The 17281-nt window shown below is 44.8% G+C and overlaps 1 protein-coding gene across 2 annotated transcripts in view; it reads right to left on the bottom strand.

Annotated features, from left to right (window-relative positions):
* Positions 1 to 17281, bottom strand: part of grik2 (glutamate receptor, ionotropic, kainate 2) — a 207132-nt gene that overhangs the window by 172894 nt on the left and 16957 nt on the right. The gene's annotated exons all lie outside the window — the stretch shown is intronic.

The raw sequence follows: 17281 nt of genomic DNA, 5'->3' as shown, positions 1-17281 counted from the left end.
GCCCTCTCGCCAGTCACCCATCCTGCCAGTGAACCTCCTGCATCGCACAAACCTCAGGTTAATGAGGTCTGAGGTCTGAACGAGGGTCTGAACACGCTCCCCAATTAACTCCTTTCCCCTCGACCTCGTCCTCGTACAACGGGATGGGATCACTGAGATATCTGTCACCCTAATAACTACTCATCGCCCTAATTATATTCTACACACAGACACAAGCTCCTGTCAACTTCTGGAGGAATAGTCGAATCGATGATTGAACTGCCAGTCGGCCACGCAAGAGACGACGCATTCCACCTGGTGGTGCTGAGGAAGGAGCCACTCCTTCAGGTGTCAACTCCCGGCCACTTTGTGAGAACGTATAATAGCAATGACTGAGGTTGTTGGTTGCTGGTTCTTGTACTTCTTTGGATGGAGGACACGCAAGAAACGTTTCTGAAGAACTCTAAAAGCAACAGAGAATACAGAATAACACGTCCGGTTGGCCAGAAGGTGTGCATTTCATTTTTTTTCCCAGGCAATCGCAGGGTAATCACGTCATTTATTCAACATGCTTAACGGAAATTGAATGCACGGGAAGGTACAGACTAAACTTAAAGAATGAACTTTTAATGAAAGGTACTAGACCAAACCCTAACCATAGTGTTACAGGTTTTAGAAGGCGCAGATTAGTGATGGGAAGACCGGTTCTTTGAAGCGACCCGGTTCGTGTCACTCGCCCGCCGACTCATAAACGACCTTGGTTCCTTATTTTATTTTCTAATCACCGCCTCAGTGCTCTCGCTCGTTCTTCAGCTCAAGGGGTGCGTGCAGATCAGGAACTGCCTCTGCCTTGAGTAAGGTGCAAAAACAGGTGTTTATCCCTTAAAAACCTTTCAAAACCCGAGAACAACATCCAGCTACCTGACGTGTCGCTTTTTGCTTGAGCTCTTATTTATGAAACACCCAAATCAGGCACAATTTGTCTTTCCTCGTTCCTGGTATTGAACAGACGATGGATCACCCCTGTGGGCATTTGCACCAGCCAGCCAGCAATGTCAGCTTTTTTTTTTTTGTTTAAACAGATTAATACAGCGAGTGAAGACAGGCGAGTTGTGAGCCTTTTAGCATTCCACAGTTATTCACCATGTCACCGACTCGCAGTGATGCAGCAATAGCACTCAGCTTAAGTCCCTTTTGTGCTTTGGCTGCCTAAAGGGTCTATAACAGTCTTTCCACACCAGGACTTAGGCACAAGGAGGGGTGGGGGGTGGGGGGTGGGGGGGTGAGTCCATCCTCAGCAGCAGCAGCAGCCGCAGCAGTCAGATCAGACAACTTTAGAAGGGTGGGACTGTAAACGGTTCAGACCGGCGCTTAGAAATGAAGGCGTTTTTTTTAGTTCAGCACAATTAGGCCCCCGGGCATGTGAAGAGAGTCAGTGATGAGTCACACCATAGATGCACTGAGCACGGAGTAAATGTAGCACAGTCAGTAATTTAAGGCAATGGGTCGGATCCCCCCGGGGATCAATAAAGTATTTCTGATTCTGATTCTGATGTCGAGAGAAATTCATATTCAGTAGATTCGTAGCGTGGCAGTAGAGTACGTCACTGAGGGCACATTCAGCTCCAACAACTAAAACCAGGAACGCGATATCAAAGTTTGCATCGCGTTTAATGAAATTTAGCGAAACTTTGACAAACATGTGGGGGAATCCATTATGGAGATTTAAATATGTTTCCCTTACTTGACTTTTTTGAACTCGAGTTGCCAGCAGCCTCTTTTTTCTTTTTTCTTTTTTTCAAGTGAATACTAGGATGAATGTACGTGATCATCACATCCTTAATTGGCACACACAAACCATTAAGATCACAGCTAATCTGAATCGCAAAGCGGTAGATAATGTAAAGCCTGTTTGGCAAAAGCCCAGATGCTCTCCACTCAGCGGGCGCCGGTGTTGTGAAAACAGGTGATTCAGCCGAGCGCTGCACTAATTTGAATAAGTGCCACTTAATGCTGAATGGTGGTGTTATATAAGGCTTCATCCAGGGGCTTCCAACCCACAGGGCCAGCAAACGGCACTTCACGGCCGAGCTGCCCCCCCCCCCCCGAAAATCTGAAAAGTACAGTAGCATGGCCACAAACTACTGCGGTGTGTCCAACATTTAGCAGGAACGCTGTCTGTTGTGTCCCTTTCACTGTACACGAAACAAGGAATAAATGAACGTTTTTTTTAATCAAACGAACATGTGCATGATTTACTTTGTTGGATAAATACTGGAGTTTAAGTGCTTAATACCACAGCAATCGTGTAATTTGATAACAAGCTCTGACGGCTTTAATATTTAAGCATATGTGTAGAGTATTGTCGACTGTGCGTGAAATGAAGCGTGGCTGCAAATACACCTATAGTTTGTAAATATGTCATTTTCACTTTCCAGTTTTGTCAAATCCGCCCAGACCTGGACATGGCTCATGTCCCCACATAAAAAAAATAAATAAATAAAAAAAAAAGGTAGATTAAGCGTCCATTCCCATCTCTGCACTCCATTGGCAGGAGCAGATTCCATGTTTCAATAAAAAAAATAAAAAAAACATAAAGGAAAATGCACGGCGTAGGTGAACGTGAATGAGGGTGGAGCTGCAGTGCTCGAAGAACTTGCATCTGTCTCAACTAGGGTCTGTATGATGAGGAGTGTGCAACATCTGTCGGCCTTTGTCTGCTGCACTTCCTGTTTTGTTTCGACATTAACCTCTTTGTGTTCCCCTGATTATCCACACCTGCATCCACTTACCTGCCCCTGGTCTTGCCCTCAGTCAACCCCGTTATATATATATATATATATATATATATACATATATATATATACGTCCCTAGTTTCACTGCTCACTTGCCAGATTGTCTTTGTTTCCCTTAGTGTGTTTGTGGCTTTCCAGCTATTTCTTAGTGTTTCCTTCTCTAGTTTTTGGACTTTTGGCTTTAGTTTCTTGGTTATCTGCTCCCTGCCTCCTTTGTTTGCCTCCTGGACTGATCTCCCATATATGACTGCCTGCTTACAGTATAGATTTTGCCTTTTTTTTGAACGCTGCCGCATGTGCTGTGTGTTTCTCTGCGCCTGGGCCCTCTGTCCTGCCCCGAGCCATTACAGAGTGAGCCAGTTTGTGGCTCATTATATGCTGTAACATCAGTGTTAGGCGGTGTCTCGTCATGATTGAACTGCGCTGTCTATAAAAGCAGATAAAGTGTGTTTCTTCAGCTTTTTTTAATGGGCCTCCTCCACACCTCTCATAATGTGCAGCCAGGCATAGACAGGATGCTCCATAAAGTCTGCCGGACAGACAGAAGGCTCGCTGGATAAAAGAAGACAAACCCTACAGGTCTTCAATCAATACTGCTGGCATCAATATTCACCACCTCGCTGCCCCAATACCAGCCTCCTGTTAACTAACAACTCTCGCCGCTCAAGTGTGTGTCTGTGTGTGTGTGTGTGTGTGTGTGTGTGTGTGTGTGTGTGTGTGCAGCCATGTTTGAAAGGAAGACCAAAATAGAAGAGGAGGTAGAATTTACACTCAATACGCTATTGATTTTAAGTTTAATTGGATCTACCATAACGACATGCCAAGGATGAAGACAGTGCAAACAGCAACACAATCTAAAACTACCAACCAAGTAACTATTCCCCCCCGTAAAAGTATTGCCAGGCTTTGATTTCCCCTAACCAATTTCTTCCCCGTGTTGTGGCCAGAATTGATTTTTTTTTTTTTTTGTTTCTGAAACACACACACAAAATCTTGCGGCCGTTAACGCGTCGGGAACAGTTCTTTTCATGTTTGCTCATGTCACACTTTACTGTGTTCCACAACAGGTTTGGATGCTTCCTCTGCGAAACAATAGACACTGGTTGAAAGCACAGTGAGAGCCCTAGAGGTTGATTCATCGTATTCTCTTCCTTTTTAGTTCTCACGATAACTTGCAAATTATATTCAGTGGCAACACTGGCAATCTTGAAGAAAATGATTACTGTATTGCTGTACTTCCAATATGAAAAGCGTGTCTCCGAGCAAAACGAAATCCCATCCCCCTAACTGCTCCGGATGAGCTCTTTGTATGCATTATTGCCGAAGCAATGAATAAATATCCAGAGAGATGCGGCTTGAGCAGCAAACACAGTTTCGGTCCGCGGCGCGTTGTCAAGGAGCGGCAAAGGAAAGAGAATGACGGCCCTCTGCCCTTTTCGTCGGCAAACATCTACGACGCAAGAAAGGGAAATCGGTCCGAGGCGATCGGCGGCGTGCAGCTTCGAGGCCGGTTCAGATCTGAAAACGAGTGGCGACGGTCAGTTAGGCTGAATGACCCTCTCGCCGTTTGGTGGCTTTCATGCACCATCTTTTGCTCTATCTAATGGGGAATTTTGCATCTCAATCAAAAAATAATAATAAAGTGCTTTACTATTTTTTTCTGCTTTTTTGTGAAACAGTAAATTTGAGAATTCATGGATAACAACAATAATTCTATTTTAGCATTAAAGAGATCATTTTGATTAAAGAGCTTGGCTTGCACATACTGGTGGATTAACCATTACAGAGACATCAAATATTTTGGTCATCAGCAATACTGTTCATTTAGGGCAGCGGGGGCAAACACCTCACACTGGGTGGTGGTCTGATACATATGTTAAGCACTGTATATAACTTTTTTTTTTAGTCTTCAAAAGAGTGGAACGTTTATGTGTCCCTTTTAATGATCAAATCACCGCTTCAGGTGTGATGTTTGATGCGTGATCTTGACATGAAAAGGCACAAATTGTATCAGTCATATAATAAAAGTAACAACAACAACAACAAAGTCAAAAAAGTCACTATCTGCCAACAGAAACAGTAAATCAGAGAGGGGGGGGGGGGGGGGGCAGCATGGAAAGGCAAGAAGACAGAAAAAAAACAAATACCAACTGTGAGGAGTGAACAGAATGTCAGCCACTTATAAAAAGAGATAATCCTGAAGATCATTTGTGAAAGAAGCGTTCACATGTGAACACGCAGCTTGGTGGCTGTGTAGCGTTTCCAGCTTTTTCCTCATTGTCAGGGTGAGCGGTGTTAGCAGGTAACAGATGGAAGCCTGATCGCAGCGTGCCCTCTCTCTCTCTCTCTCTCTCTCTCTGATGATTCTTCATTACCTTTAAACAAGTGGGAGGCGAATGTCCTGCAGCCGATGCTATGCTAATAAGACTTCCTGCTGAATCCAAGGCCTCGAGCTCCAACATATGGCCACACAGGCTCCTCGCGCCATTATGCCGAGATGAGCAAGTACTTTGTGCCCCGTAGCCAAATCTGAGAAGATATGCACTTTCTTTTTATAACCCTCTCACCACCCCCACCAACCTGCATTATAATTCTTAAAAGTACATTCACTGCGTGCTCGACAGATTCCGCACAAATGTGTATTTACCCCGCTAGACGGGGGGCAAAGTCAGATGATCCATAGGTCGGTCAGTCTAACACAACTGCATTGCTGTGATATATACTGTGAATATTAATGGTCCCCAGAGGATGATTGTTTATTATTTTTGGTTATCATCACTAATGATACAGAAATATCAAAATCGAATAGGAAAATAGAGGATGGCGCCTTTTGATTTGTGTCTTAGGACAAAGAATGTAGTTGTTTAGCCTACTGACCAAACCAAAGAAAACATGCGAGGAGAAGCATACAAATAAAAAGCTACCAAACAGCTAACTAGGATGTTATGGACTACATACCCTAACCTGGATCCCCATTATTTATGATTTTTAGTTGAGACTTTTTTTTTTTACCCAAGTCCCAGAAGGATTGAGAGCGTTACATAACTTCTGTAATTCAGAGACATGCAAACTTCTCCTCCATTCTTCTCGACAGTCAAATTGGCATGGTCATAACTCACATCGCGTCATTTGATGCGTAGATGGCATAGGCAGGAGTGGAACCACAAAGGCTTCATGCTCTTATGAAATGCCTATATCCTGTCATTTGGAGGTAAGAACAACCTTTTAGATTCGTAAGAAAGGCCTGGAGGTTGTAAAACGCAGACCTGGAGGAGTCCAGGTTTGCAGTCGAGATGACAGCATACAAGGTGTTGTCATCAGCGTAATTATTCACATGGCAGTACTGAGTTGAAAAGTACATATTGAAGTGTGGAGAAAACAGCAGGGGACCTAATGTTGATCCTTATGGGACACCTTTATCAAACACTTGTATACTTAACTTGAAACCATCTGCAACAACAGTCCGAACTCCAGCTGTAAGCAGCATTGTCAAAACACTTGGGAAGCAGCATATTTAACAAATGACCATATACAACAGCAGCTGTAGCAGTTATTGTACTATGACCAGCCTGACTGCCGTAGGATAACGGACATTATATTATCCGCCAGAAAGCACAAAGTTGTGTCAAAAATTCACTGGCTTCATCTTCTCACATTTGACTATATGCTATCTGTTATGTTATCTCGGTCTTCTATGATAAACTGATAATACGAGCAACTTGGAAATTGTGATTTTTCCATTTTTCCATATTTACTTTTTACATTTTACAGAACAAAGAATCAGTTACATGAAAAAAATTATTAACGAGAGTAATCCAGAATTATTGGAACATTGTTTTAAAAAGAATGGTTTATACTATAGCGCTTGTACTTTTTATTGTACATATTGTGGGGATCGAGCAGCCTACAGGCCACTAATATGGCTTATGTGGTAAGAAGTCACTAGTGACTAGTGAGCTTTCCATGCTCTAAACGCAGGTTTGAACCCAACACCAACCTTTTAAAAAGCCTTTAGTATAAGCAGCCCGTTCTCTCTTCCCGCTCTCATGTTAAAAAAAACCATTGTATGTAAATGCCTTCCTTTTTCCTGCCCCTTCTTCTCTGTGAGCCTCCTCTCCACATGAAACAGCCCAGTTCCCATAGCAGTAGTTCTCTGAGCACTGGAACAGCGTTTTTCGCTGGGAGGGAGAGGAAGAAGAAGACGACAGGCTTTCTGCAATAATGACGGTCGCTGAACGGTAAGAGAGAGAGGGGGGGGGGGGGTGATGGGAGCAGCTCTCTCTTCTCGCCTACCCTCTTGATCTTTTCTTCTCAGTGTCTCTGCGTCGCCTTTCTCGCTCTGTCTACATTATACACGCCAAGCTTTCTGAGTTAGACTTTACATCTCAATTCCCACAGCAGTTAAAAGGCAAAGGAGAAGATCACAGTCTTCCACCACAAAACCCCCCTTTCCCATCAGCACACCCACTCCCCGATTTTTTTTTTTTTTTTTTTTTTCCTTCTTTTTTTTTCTCCCCTCTACTGTAAGCGTACAGACATTATCTCAGTTAGGAGGCTGTGGGTCAAGCGCTAATTTCTGCACTGGAGCTCTTAATGTTTCCTGGCATCCATTATGGAGAGAGAGGGATTGGTGATAATTAGACTGGAGGAGGCAAGGCATTTTAACAGAACATGTAATGGTTATTATGGAAGAGGTGAGTGAGGGAGAGATTGCAGAGAGAATATCCAGGCGCCGAAGATGGCAACTGCTGTGACCCTTCCAGGATAAAGCCTCGACTGTTCAGAAATAACACAATTAGCAGCAGGCCTCCCACTCTGCCATGCTTCCGCTTGAGCTGAATCTGCAGGTAAGACACAAACATGAAATCTGAATGTCAGTCCTTTTTTATTTAGTCACTTTTGGCTGGATTGCAGCAAAAACGAGGGCCAGCCCTATAAAGTCTGCGGCTTACTGAGTGAGTGAGTGAGTGAGTGAGTTGGTCAAGTGTTGCAGTTGCAGTTTTTTCTTCAGCCGGTTAAAGGAGGAACCAGCGGGGCTCATAGCTTTTGAAGGCTGCGCCTACAGGCCGCTCGTAGAATCTGGAGTCACAGTACGCAACTAACGTTCTATTTCGTACAGGTCTGGCTCTCTAAGGCTGTTGCTCGTTGGGATAAGGGTGAAGCAGGATGTGGTCCACGTCCCACTGGGTCCGTCCACCACCCGCAAGCAGAAACACGCAGCCGTTTCACGTAAAAAAAAAAAAAAATCAATAACCAGTCCATACCTCACAATATCATATGCGCACAGATGGCACAGAGACAGCACGATATCTGATATCCTGGTATTCACCATTAGGGAGTGAAACTGGGAAACATAATAGATAGATCTATCTATCTAGATAGATAGATCAAAGAACAAATATTACTGGGACCACTGCACAAAATTGCAGATGAACATTCAATATCCTGGAATTAACATTATGGACACGACCGCCGACTGTCACAATTTTGGCCGCAATGTAGCACACTGACTACACACACACAGTCCAGCCATGTACTACGTTTCCACCTGGTCTTGTTACGCACTTTGTCGCTCAGTCAGTGAATCAGTTTCCACATTTCTGAGACCTGTCCTTATTGCCGGGCCCTCCAGAGGAAGGCGAAGCATCTCATCGCCGGGAGTCAGAGGGGCTGAGAGGCAATTTCCCCCCTATTTGAGACCGAACATCGGAGTGTCGGCCATAGCGATACAATATCAACGTTGTGATATGAAACTGGTTATTGTCTGATATTTTGGATAATTCCAATGTTGTTATTTTTTAATTGTTTTTTTTTTTTTTTTTTTTTACAAAATAATGGGAATGCAAGGTCCACTTTCTTTTTTCCTGAGCTTTCAACCATGAGAGATATTGTTTGGTGTTTGAGAATTTCAACAAGTCCTGCAATCTCAATGACAAAAGAGGTCATTCTTTAATTGTCTCCTAAAAACAAATTATATGGGCTTTTTTTTTTTTTTTTTTTTTGTTTTTGATGTGATGCCATTCTGAATGTCAGCATAACACTGTGTCAGTGACTTCCAAATCATTTCACAGACACACTGATCTCCCACCTTTTTATATAGTTAAGGTTTGGAAAACTAAAACTAGTTGGCTGAAGTGGAGATAAAATGAAAAATTCCCTTTTGACTCCCCGGTCATATTGTGCACCTATCTAACAATATTTATATATATATATATTAACATGAGCTTGAACCAACCAAGAACATCGCAACATCCACCCACCAATCAATTTTCAACTTTTCGTGGCACAGAGCTAAGATTCATTAGCTAGCAACAACGTGGTTAGGACACGCCCACTTTTCAGCGTTCAAATCAAATCCCTCCAAACGCTATGTCCCGCCTGCCGACCCTGTCACTTGGAAATACGCCACGATACGGACGCGAGATGCTCCCAAAATACCGTTTTCATCTCAACTTTAAGGTGACATTAAAGTAACAACGTTGACTGTTAGTAGACGACAGATGCGAACAACAGACAAACGCGTTTTGCTGACCCCTCCATCCACCCCCGTCCTGCAATAACCGCAACAGTTATTCTGCCTTTGCTTCTGGCAGTCAACAGTCATTATTCACGCGGCCACAAGACGCCCTTGTTTGGAAAACGTAAACAAGGCGCCTTGTGTTTGAGTTAATGACCAGTGTTGTCATCATGTTCGGTGAGGGCCGTCGCCATCTCCATCTGTAACAATAGCCAAGTTAAAAGCTGAGAGCGGGGAAAAGTGGCAACATTGCTATAAAGAAGTCAGAAGGGAGGAATGAAACACAAGCAGGCAGGTTGGAAAACAAAACCCCATGTTGAGAAAACAAAATGCAACAGTAAGTTGTCTGCTGAAACGCCCGTCAAAGTGTGCAGACTGGAGAAAGGTCTGGCAGTGCCCTTGCAAAAACGGTAACGGACTTATGCCGCCGCCTACGTCCGGCGAAGCCAGACAACATTGCTATTAACGTGTCGCCTATTTATTCAACAATAAATGCACGTGCAGTTTGTCAAAATCAGGTTAACCTTGCCTTTCTAACGCCGAGGACGCTAACTCTCTGCTTCTAATGCGTTTCGCTCCGAGGCCCCTTCACGCTCACGCTGGATATTGTTGGCTTTATGACAGACACTGAAAGATTTAAGCTGCTCGTGACCTTGGCGGAAGGTGTCGAAGCTGCCTTCCTCCTCCGGTTTGAAGAGGTCAAGAGTGCAACACTCTGAATGCTCTTCAGGAAGGCTTGATCTTTCCTTAAACTCTCAGCCGGTTTGATTACTCAAACCAACAGATGTTTGTTTTCCTGCTACCTCTTCCTTCACGATGGGAGTAATGCTTTGATGCAGCAAATACAAGCTACCTTTTATGGTTCCAACTGGAAGCGCCGGAGATAAAATTTAAAAAAAAAAAAGCAGCTGGAGATCAAAGAGAGGAGTCAGAGCTGGGGGCAGGGGGGGGGGGCTAGAAGGCTCAGCCCTGAGGCCACAACCAGGATGGAAACCCCAGCTCTGTCTGAGGACGTGTAGACAAACTCACCTCCAGATCTCCCCACAAATCGATCAGTCCCCCCCCCCCCCCCCGTGCGTTAAAGGTCCTTCTTTGTCAAACCCGGCTTTTCGCCCTGAAATGAGATCTGCTGGTGGAGAACAAACGGGCGAGGAGAGAATGTCACACTAATGCCGCTGCCGGTGGCCGCCTCCTCCACTGCAAACTGTTAAAGGGTCAGCAGAGGCCAGCCGTAACTCCATTAGACAGAGAAATGGATAGCTTAGTGTCTGCAGCCTGACACCTGCATCACGTACTGTCAAAGTGGCCGTGGAGGCAGGGGTGAGGGGCGCGCACACAGGAAGGAAAGGACAGGACCGGAGAGGGAGGCAAACAGGCAGAATATGGACTAGAATAATGATGATAGTGATGATGAAGGTAAAAACCACAAAAAAAAAACGGTAAAGGTTGTAAATGTCAATTCCGAACAATAATACCCTTATAACTTCTAAAGAATTTCCCCGCAAACTACTTCAATTCACATACATCCAATTTATAAATTCCAGGGAATTGCCAGCATCACCTACAACCTTTTTTTTTTGCAAAATCGTGACTCTAATAGGCGGACATTTTGACATGTCACAGCAGGATAAGCAAGTCCATTTAGCGGCTGCAGTTTTCGAGGCCCTGGCACTGCGCATACCCGGCTCACTGTGACACTGCCGTGGGCTCAAAGTAGCACCTGTGCTTTTCCTGCTACGACGGAGTCAGAATGTCAGCTCTGAAAAAGGGTCTGTCGTTTCGAAAAGACATTCCCATTCCCCGATAATTAGTGCCGAATGAAGCCTCTCTCCTTTTCTATATGCCAGTGAATTCCAGAAATGAACAGTCAAAGGTTTCAATAAGATCACTGGTCAGTTTGTAAATTCAGCGAGGATGAAGTTTGCATCAGAGCTTGGAGACAAAAAACGAAACAAAAAAAAAAAAACCCTGGAACCGACCCTGGAAATAACACTGCTTTATATTTTCTTCCTCTTTCTTTTGTCCCCGGCTACAAATCGAGCAGAGGTAATTTGATTTAGCCATGGGCACTTGCCATCGATTGTCTGGCCTGCTGGACGCTCCGGTCAAGTGTTTGTCCAAACAGCAAGAGACCGAATAACAGAGAGAGAGAGAGAGAGAGAGAGAGAGATGAAGTGAAAAAGTCATTATTAACTCGGTAGCATATGTGCACTCCTCCACAGGACCCTAAAGCAATGATCCCTGACATACGCTTGTAAAAAAACAAAAAAACAAACAAAAACAAAAACAAAAAAAAAAACCTGACAGACGTCAACATGCAGGAGGAGAGCCAAGTTCAGCACAAGCGAAATGAATGCAAAATGGCCCCTTTATGATATTATTAAACCATAATAAAAAAAAAAAAATAATTCCCTTGGAGACCTCGTGCCTCCTAAAGGGTTCACTTTGCAGTTGACTTAATGTTACAGTCAGAAGTGAAGTTCTCGTGTTGTTTAGAAGTTCAAGTCAAACAACTTCTGTTTCCTGGTTACCACTTACTTAGAGTGCCTCACGCGCATGTGTTGCTGATGCTACTATCCGATGTTGCTGCTCACAAGCTTCAGCAGTACAAACGGACCCATGAACTAGTGATTATCCAAATATCAGAAGTTGTACGAGACAACGTGTGCAGAGGAAGGCCGTTGTCTCCTCCTAAACGGCTGTGTAAGTGAGAGGGGGGGGGGGTTTTGCACCAAAAAGTTAAAATAATTGGTGTCGTGGGAATTTTTCGGAAAAACAGAAGACCGGCAACAAGGGAGCGGCTCTTGTGGTTTTATTCACGCTTGCGGACGGACGGCCCCCGACAGCAACTCAATCGCTCCTGCCCGGCTGACCTTACTGCATCTCAGAGTGGTCCGCTTTTATACAGCGTGTACAGCCAAGAATGTGAACACTAGTAAGACATGTGTCCTTCTCTTTGACAGTCATCACCTTGTAAGGATCAAGGCCACAATAAATGATAATTATAGACAGCTGAAAAATGCACCACTGAGAACACGTTGAGAAGTCTATGGTCCCTTGCTGGGGTCAAAGGGCACCACAGCAAACACCGGTGACCTAAAATAATAAACTCTTCAGGGTGTAGAAGGGATGTGTTGTATTTTCCCACTACAATTGGATAAGGGAATAATCTGTCTCAAATTTGACTGCAAATGTTCCGCCAAGAATGAAAAGGCTATGTAGGCTATGAAAATAATGGAGTGTTTATTTGCACCCGGGTGCGAATAGTCACACAGCAGCCATTCACGTATTTACGGCGTTTTTTTCCCAAACCTAACCAATGGCTTTCTACCACGTGGTTAACATCGCGAAACGGCCGCAGTTTGTTTGGCTTTAGGCACCAAAGCTACTTGGTTCGGCTTTCTGACGGAAAGGTTTTCCAACATTTGGTTAATGTTGTGAAACGGCCGCAGGTGCAAATACCGCTGTTGGCTATGGATACCCAGGCGCTTATTTCTGCCATATATATATATGTCTATACCCCTGGGTGTAAATAGTCACGTTGGCTATTCCACCCTGGGTGCAAATAGCATCTGCCTTGAAATAATGCTCAGTTATTGAGTTCATTTATTGGGCTGCTTAGACAACATGGCTTTACAAGTCACTAGCCCCGCTGTCTCCTCTGCAGTCGGCCGCATAGCGTCCCACGGGCTGCACTCCGAGCTCTGCTTTGCTGTGCCGTTCTGTCACCTGTGCTCGGCTCTCTCTCTCTCCGATTGGGCCGGATTGGCAGCTGCTTTGAACTGAGCTATTACGCCAAGGTCAATTGTCTCTGCCATTAGAGATACCAGGAAAGCCCCTGCACCGATCCACGGAGCGATGCCATTTCCCTTTTTCTTGTTTGGAATGACAAGAATGAGAAGCGCGTAGCTGGCAATGAGCAGCGACACTCAGAGGCAATGGCTGATCTCTGAGAAGAACAGCGCAAAAAAAAAAAAAAAAAAAAACATTCCTGCAGCAATGAGCCATTAGTACCGAACAATCCAAGCGAAAAATGACCATCTAGTTTGTGACCACACTGACGTATCACAAAAGATGGGCTGGCAGCATACATACAATTAAATGAAATCACACGCACCCGCTGCCTCTTCACAGACAGAAGAAGGTCAAAGAATTTGCTGACTCCCCCCCCCCCCCCTCCCCCCAAAACCTCTGCCCTTTTTAACTGTGAGCCAGTGAGGGAAGGCCAGCCTAGAGCCCTGAGCCCGCCGCTGATATGTGACATCAAGGTGAACTACTGCCTGCTCCACCAGGAATACCGGGCCTATTAAAAGAGAAAATAGCTGAGGGCCAAGCCGTCTGTTTCCTTTTTTAGCCCATCGCCCTCCAGAGGTTCGGCTTACAGAGCAAGAAGCAAAGAGAGAGAGAGAGAGAGAGAGAGAGAGAGAGGGGGAGGGAGTGAGAGAGACAAACTGAGAAAGAAGATAGAGACAGACAGGAAAAAAAAAAAACACTACTTTTTCCAAAATTAACTTTTTCCTCATTTCTGCCGCGTGCTAACTTAAACTGAGGTGAAATGTCAAAAAAAAAAAACTGAAAGCGTGGGCATTTGCATCCTATTGTTTTTGTAGAACCTCTCATTTTCCCTCTCCCATGGAAGATTATGGCAGCCAGAGCCAGAAGCGACCTCAGGGCCCCTCCAGGGTGGTCCATGCCCGACCCCCTGTTTTTGATGATATGCTTACATTTCTAACGATATGTGTTTCTTCGGGGATGCGCGACATGCAATTTGCGAGACAGGAAAACAACCCGGGTAATAATGCAGGAGCCGTCTTAAAGCATACATTTGCAGGTAATCAAATGGTCTCAAACCAGCCACACCGAGAATACGGAACCTTGACTACTTGAGAGTCCAAGACCCCTCCGATGTTGAGCCCTTTTTTTTTTTTACAGAGAGCATGCCACAAATAAAGTATTTACATCTACCATGGCCAAAAAAAAAAAACTGAAGACGGCTCCACCCCCTTGGCCCCACCCCTATTGTTACGACAAGGTTTGGCGCCACAAATGGACCGGGTGGTCTCGGAGACACAAAGCCTGCATTTTGAGAAGAGCGCTGCAGCTGTTATAGTTTAATCTCTGTTCATCTGGGGAACGTGACGTTTTACTTTGAGGAATCCAAACCAAACAACCACACCGGGATCTGCCCATTACAACAGTCTTCTACTGGTGACCAGTGAGCAGTTGAGGGCTCAAGGGTCCTGGGACCCACTTGCATTTCTGACCTCAATGTCTCATATTTTTTTCTCTCCCTGAACTACGCAGAAGACACTCATCCAGCCAGTGTTTTTGTTACTTCCTTCACTCTGCAATGCAGCATGGGGTTGTCTCACACTCCCCGATGTGGGACACCTGCCAACACTTCTGTCTCTCGGCGGATCTACAATGCCTATTTTCACCTCCGAGTGAGGTAGAGGGCCCATGCACATCTCTCCTGCAGTTTCCCCCCACCCCCAAGGCTGCTTTCAAATTGTACTTGCGCAAGCAGAGTCACTGTGTATTACCACTCACTGGCTTTTAATTGCCTTTTCTTAACAGGACTGAGTGAGTTTGGAGGAGGGGGGGGGGGGGTGAATGAGGAAGAGCAAAAGAGCAAGATGCCAGAGATCCTCCTACTCGCCAACTTTGAATGAATAATTGAGTGACCAATTGTCAGCCGTGTTCCTAATGAATAAGATAAGATCCCAAATGTAGTGACCTGTGTAGTACTACACTGTCTGATTCACTGGAAGACATGGAGGGCAGAGGTCTGCGCAATGGAGCTGCCAGAGGGAAGACATTGGGACTAGAGTTCAACGATAGGGGCATTTAAACACTGCTGGAAGAGTGGGGATTTGCACCGTATTGTTCTTTTCTTTCCTTCCGTGGAGGTCTGCGGCAACCCAGATGGACTAATTGTCCTGCTTTGTTTCATTCGTAGTGTTAGGTAGTGTTTTGTCTTTGTGTTAGCGTCCCGAGCTGCCTCCCAGGGATAGCGGCGAGGATTACAACCGGGACTCTGGAAAACTACGCTGGCAGCGCAGGCACAGCGAGGGCTGGATCGCTGCAGTCGTGCTACACTGTGCCAGTGAGCTTAGTCACAGACATATGTAGACGCTCACTCGCCCGTGCTCACACTTTCAAAAAAAAAAAAAAAACAGACGTATGTGCAAGACACTTGAAACAGATATACCAGTCATGCACACACACACAAACACATTTTTACACTGCTATGCCTGCAACCACCTTCCACTCATATGCCTTTCATCCCCAAACCCTTGACCAGTGAACGACCCAGCTGCTTTGAACCCCTCCCCACCAGTAGCTGCGAGGTCCCGCCCATACACCGGTCCTTCTTTTTGGTAGTTTGAAGAAAACGTATATGGTGCTCTGTTTGAACCAATGCTTCAATGCTCCATTGAAACTACAAGGAACCAGGGTTTCTGGGGGGGGGGGGGGTTTCAAATACATGGACCACAAAAATAATGCAAACCCCCTCAAGGCATCACATGGTGATAAATCCACGCGGCCAAGATCGCTATGACAACGCCAAAAAGCATGGCAAGACACCACATAAACGGAATGCGCACCGTCAGCCAGATGAGCTTTTAATGACCTGAACTGGAAATATCACAGAGCAACCTCATTCAGCCATTTTTTTTTTTTTTTTTTTTTTTTTGTGAATGCTGATGGATCTGAAACCAGTCACATTTCACACACCCACCAAATTGATTCAACAGCTCCACGAAAGACTAAACAAGTAGTATCAAGTATCGCCATTTCATTTGTAAAGACTGCCGAGCCACACAAAGTGCCGACAACGTCGTCATCCAGCCCACGAATAGTGCGCGCATTGTTCAATACTTGACAAGTCGCTGTTCCCCCCCCCTCGATTCCAACTAGTTGGTTCACGCAGATTGCGCATTAAAAAGAAACGAGGAGTGAAGAGCAGCATTTCATAGTCAGTGACGTGACGGTTCAGGGCTGAGAACTGGAGCCAGGGAATAAAGACGGGAGGCGAGAAAATGAAAAACAACGGGGAAGTCATTAACAGTTATTGATGACATTCACAGGAGCTGATGAAAAGGCCACCGAAGCAATTAACACCTATTCCGACACAAATTCACAATTTTGAATTTCCTGTGGCTTTGACCACGAGTCGACAGATGAAACACAGATACAGAACAAAAAAACAACAACATAATCTCATCTTTGACGGCAAACACGTGGAAGTGTTCCTATTGAATGAATAAAAAAAAAAAAACACACATTTTGTAATTTAAAAACTGTGAGATAATTAAAGAAATCATTCAAACTTATATTGAAATGTTATTTTCCGTCATTCTGAAAATACCTGTTTTATTTTGTGACGTGACGGTATCGTGAAAAAGTGTCCATGGCGGCGAAGTAGTCGCCAGCCGCCGCTCCCTCGCCTTTCAGCCAATCGCACGTCCCTAAATTTGAGCTTGAAGATCCGTTGGTTCATTGGGATATTTCACATTATATTATATTTCACGGTGCCTTGTTATTTATTCATCTGAAAATGGGACTTACAAATACAAAGAAAGGACCACAAAGGCATTCTTTGCGTCGCTGAGAAAAAGGGCACATATTATCAAATACCAACAAACGCCAGCTGAATACGGAATACATACACAGGCTTACCCAGACCCACTCATGCGTGTAAGTAGTGTACTGAACTGAAGGTTTTCTATGGAAGCATGCGTATGAGTCGATTAATGAGAACGCCAGTTCCAATCCATGTCCAGCTTTTTCAATTAGGGTAATTGTAACCCTCGCAGGGAAAAATGCCCACTAGCTTGTTAAATCAGACCTTTCCACATACTTTACCGTCGAACAGCCCTCCCTGATTCAAATCACTGGATACACGCTTAAATCCGCTAATTAATACCATTTATATTTGGAGGTTAACACGTTTCCCTGACTTGCAGCTTTGGTTGACCGTAGCGT

This window comes from Enoplosus armatus, chromosome 9 (assembly GCF_043641665.1).
Source record: "Enoplosus armatus isolate fEnoArm2 chromosome 9, fEnoArm2.hap1, whole genome shotgun sequence".
NCBI classification, from domain to species: Eukaryota; Metazoa; Chordata; class Actinopteri; order Centrarchiformes; family Enoplosidae; genus Enoplosus; species Enoplosus armatus.
The sequence above is the reverse complement of the archived record's forward strand: the minus strand, read 5'-3'. Positions and strand labels throughout refer to the sequence as shown.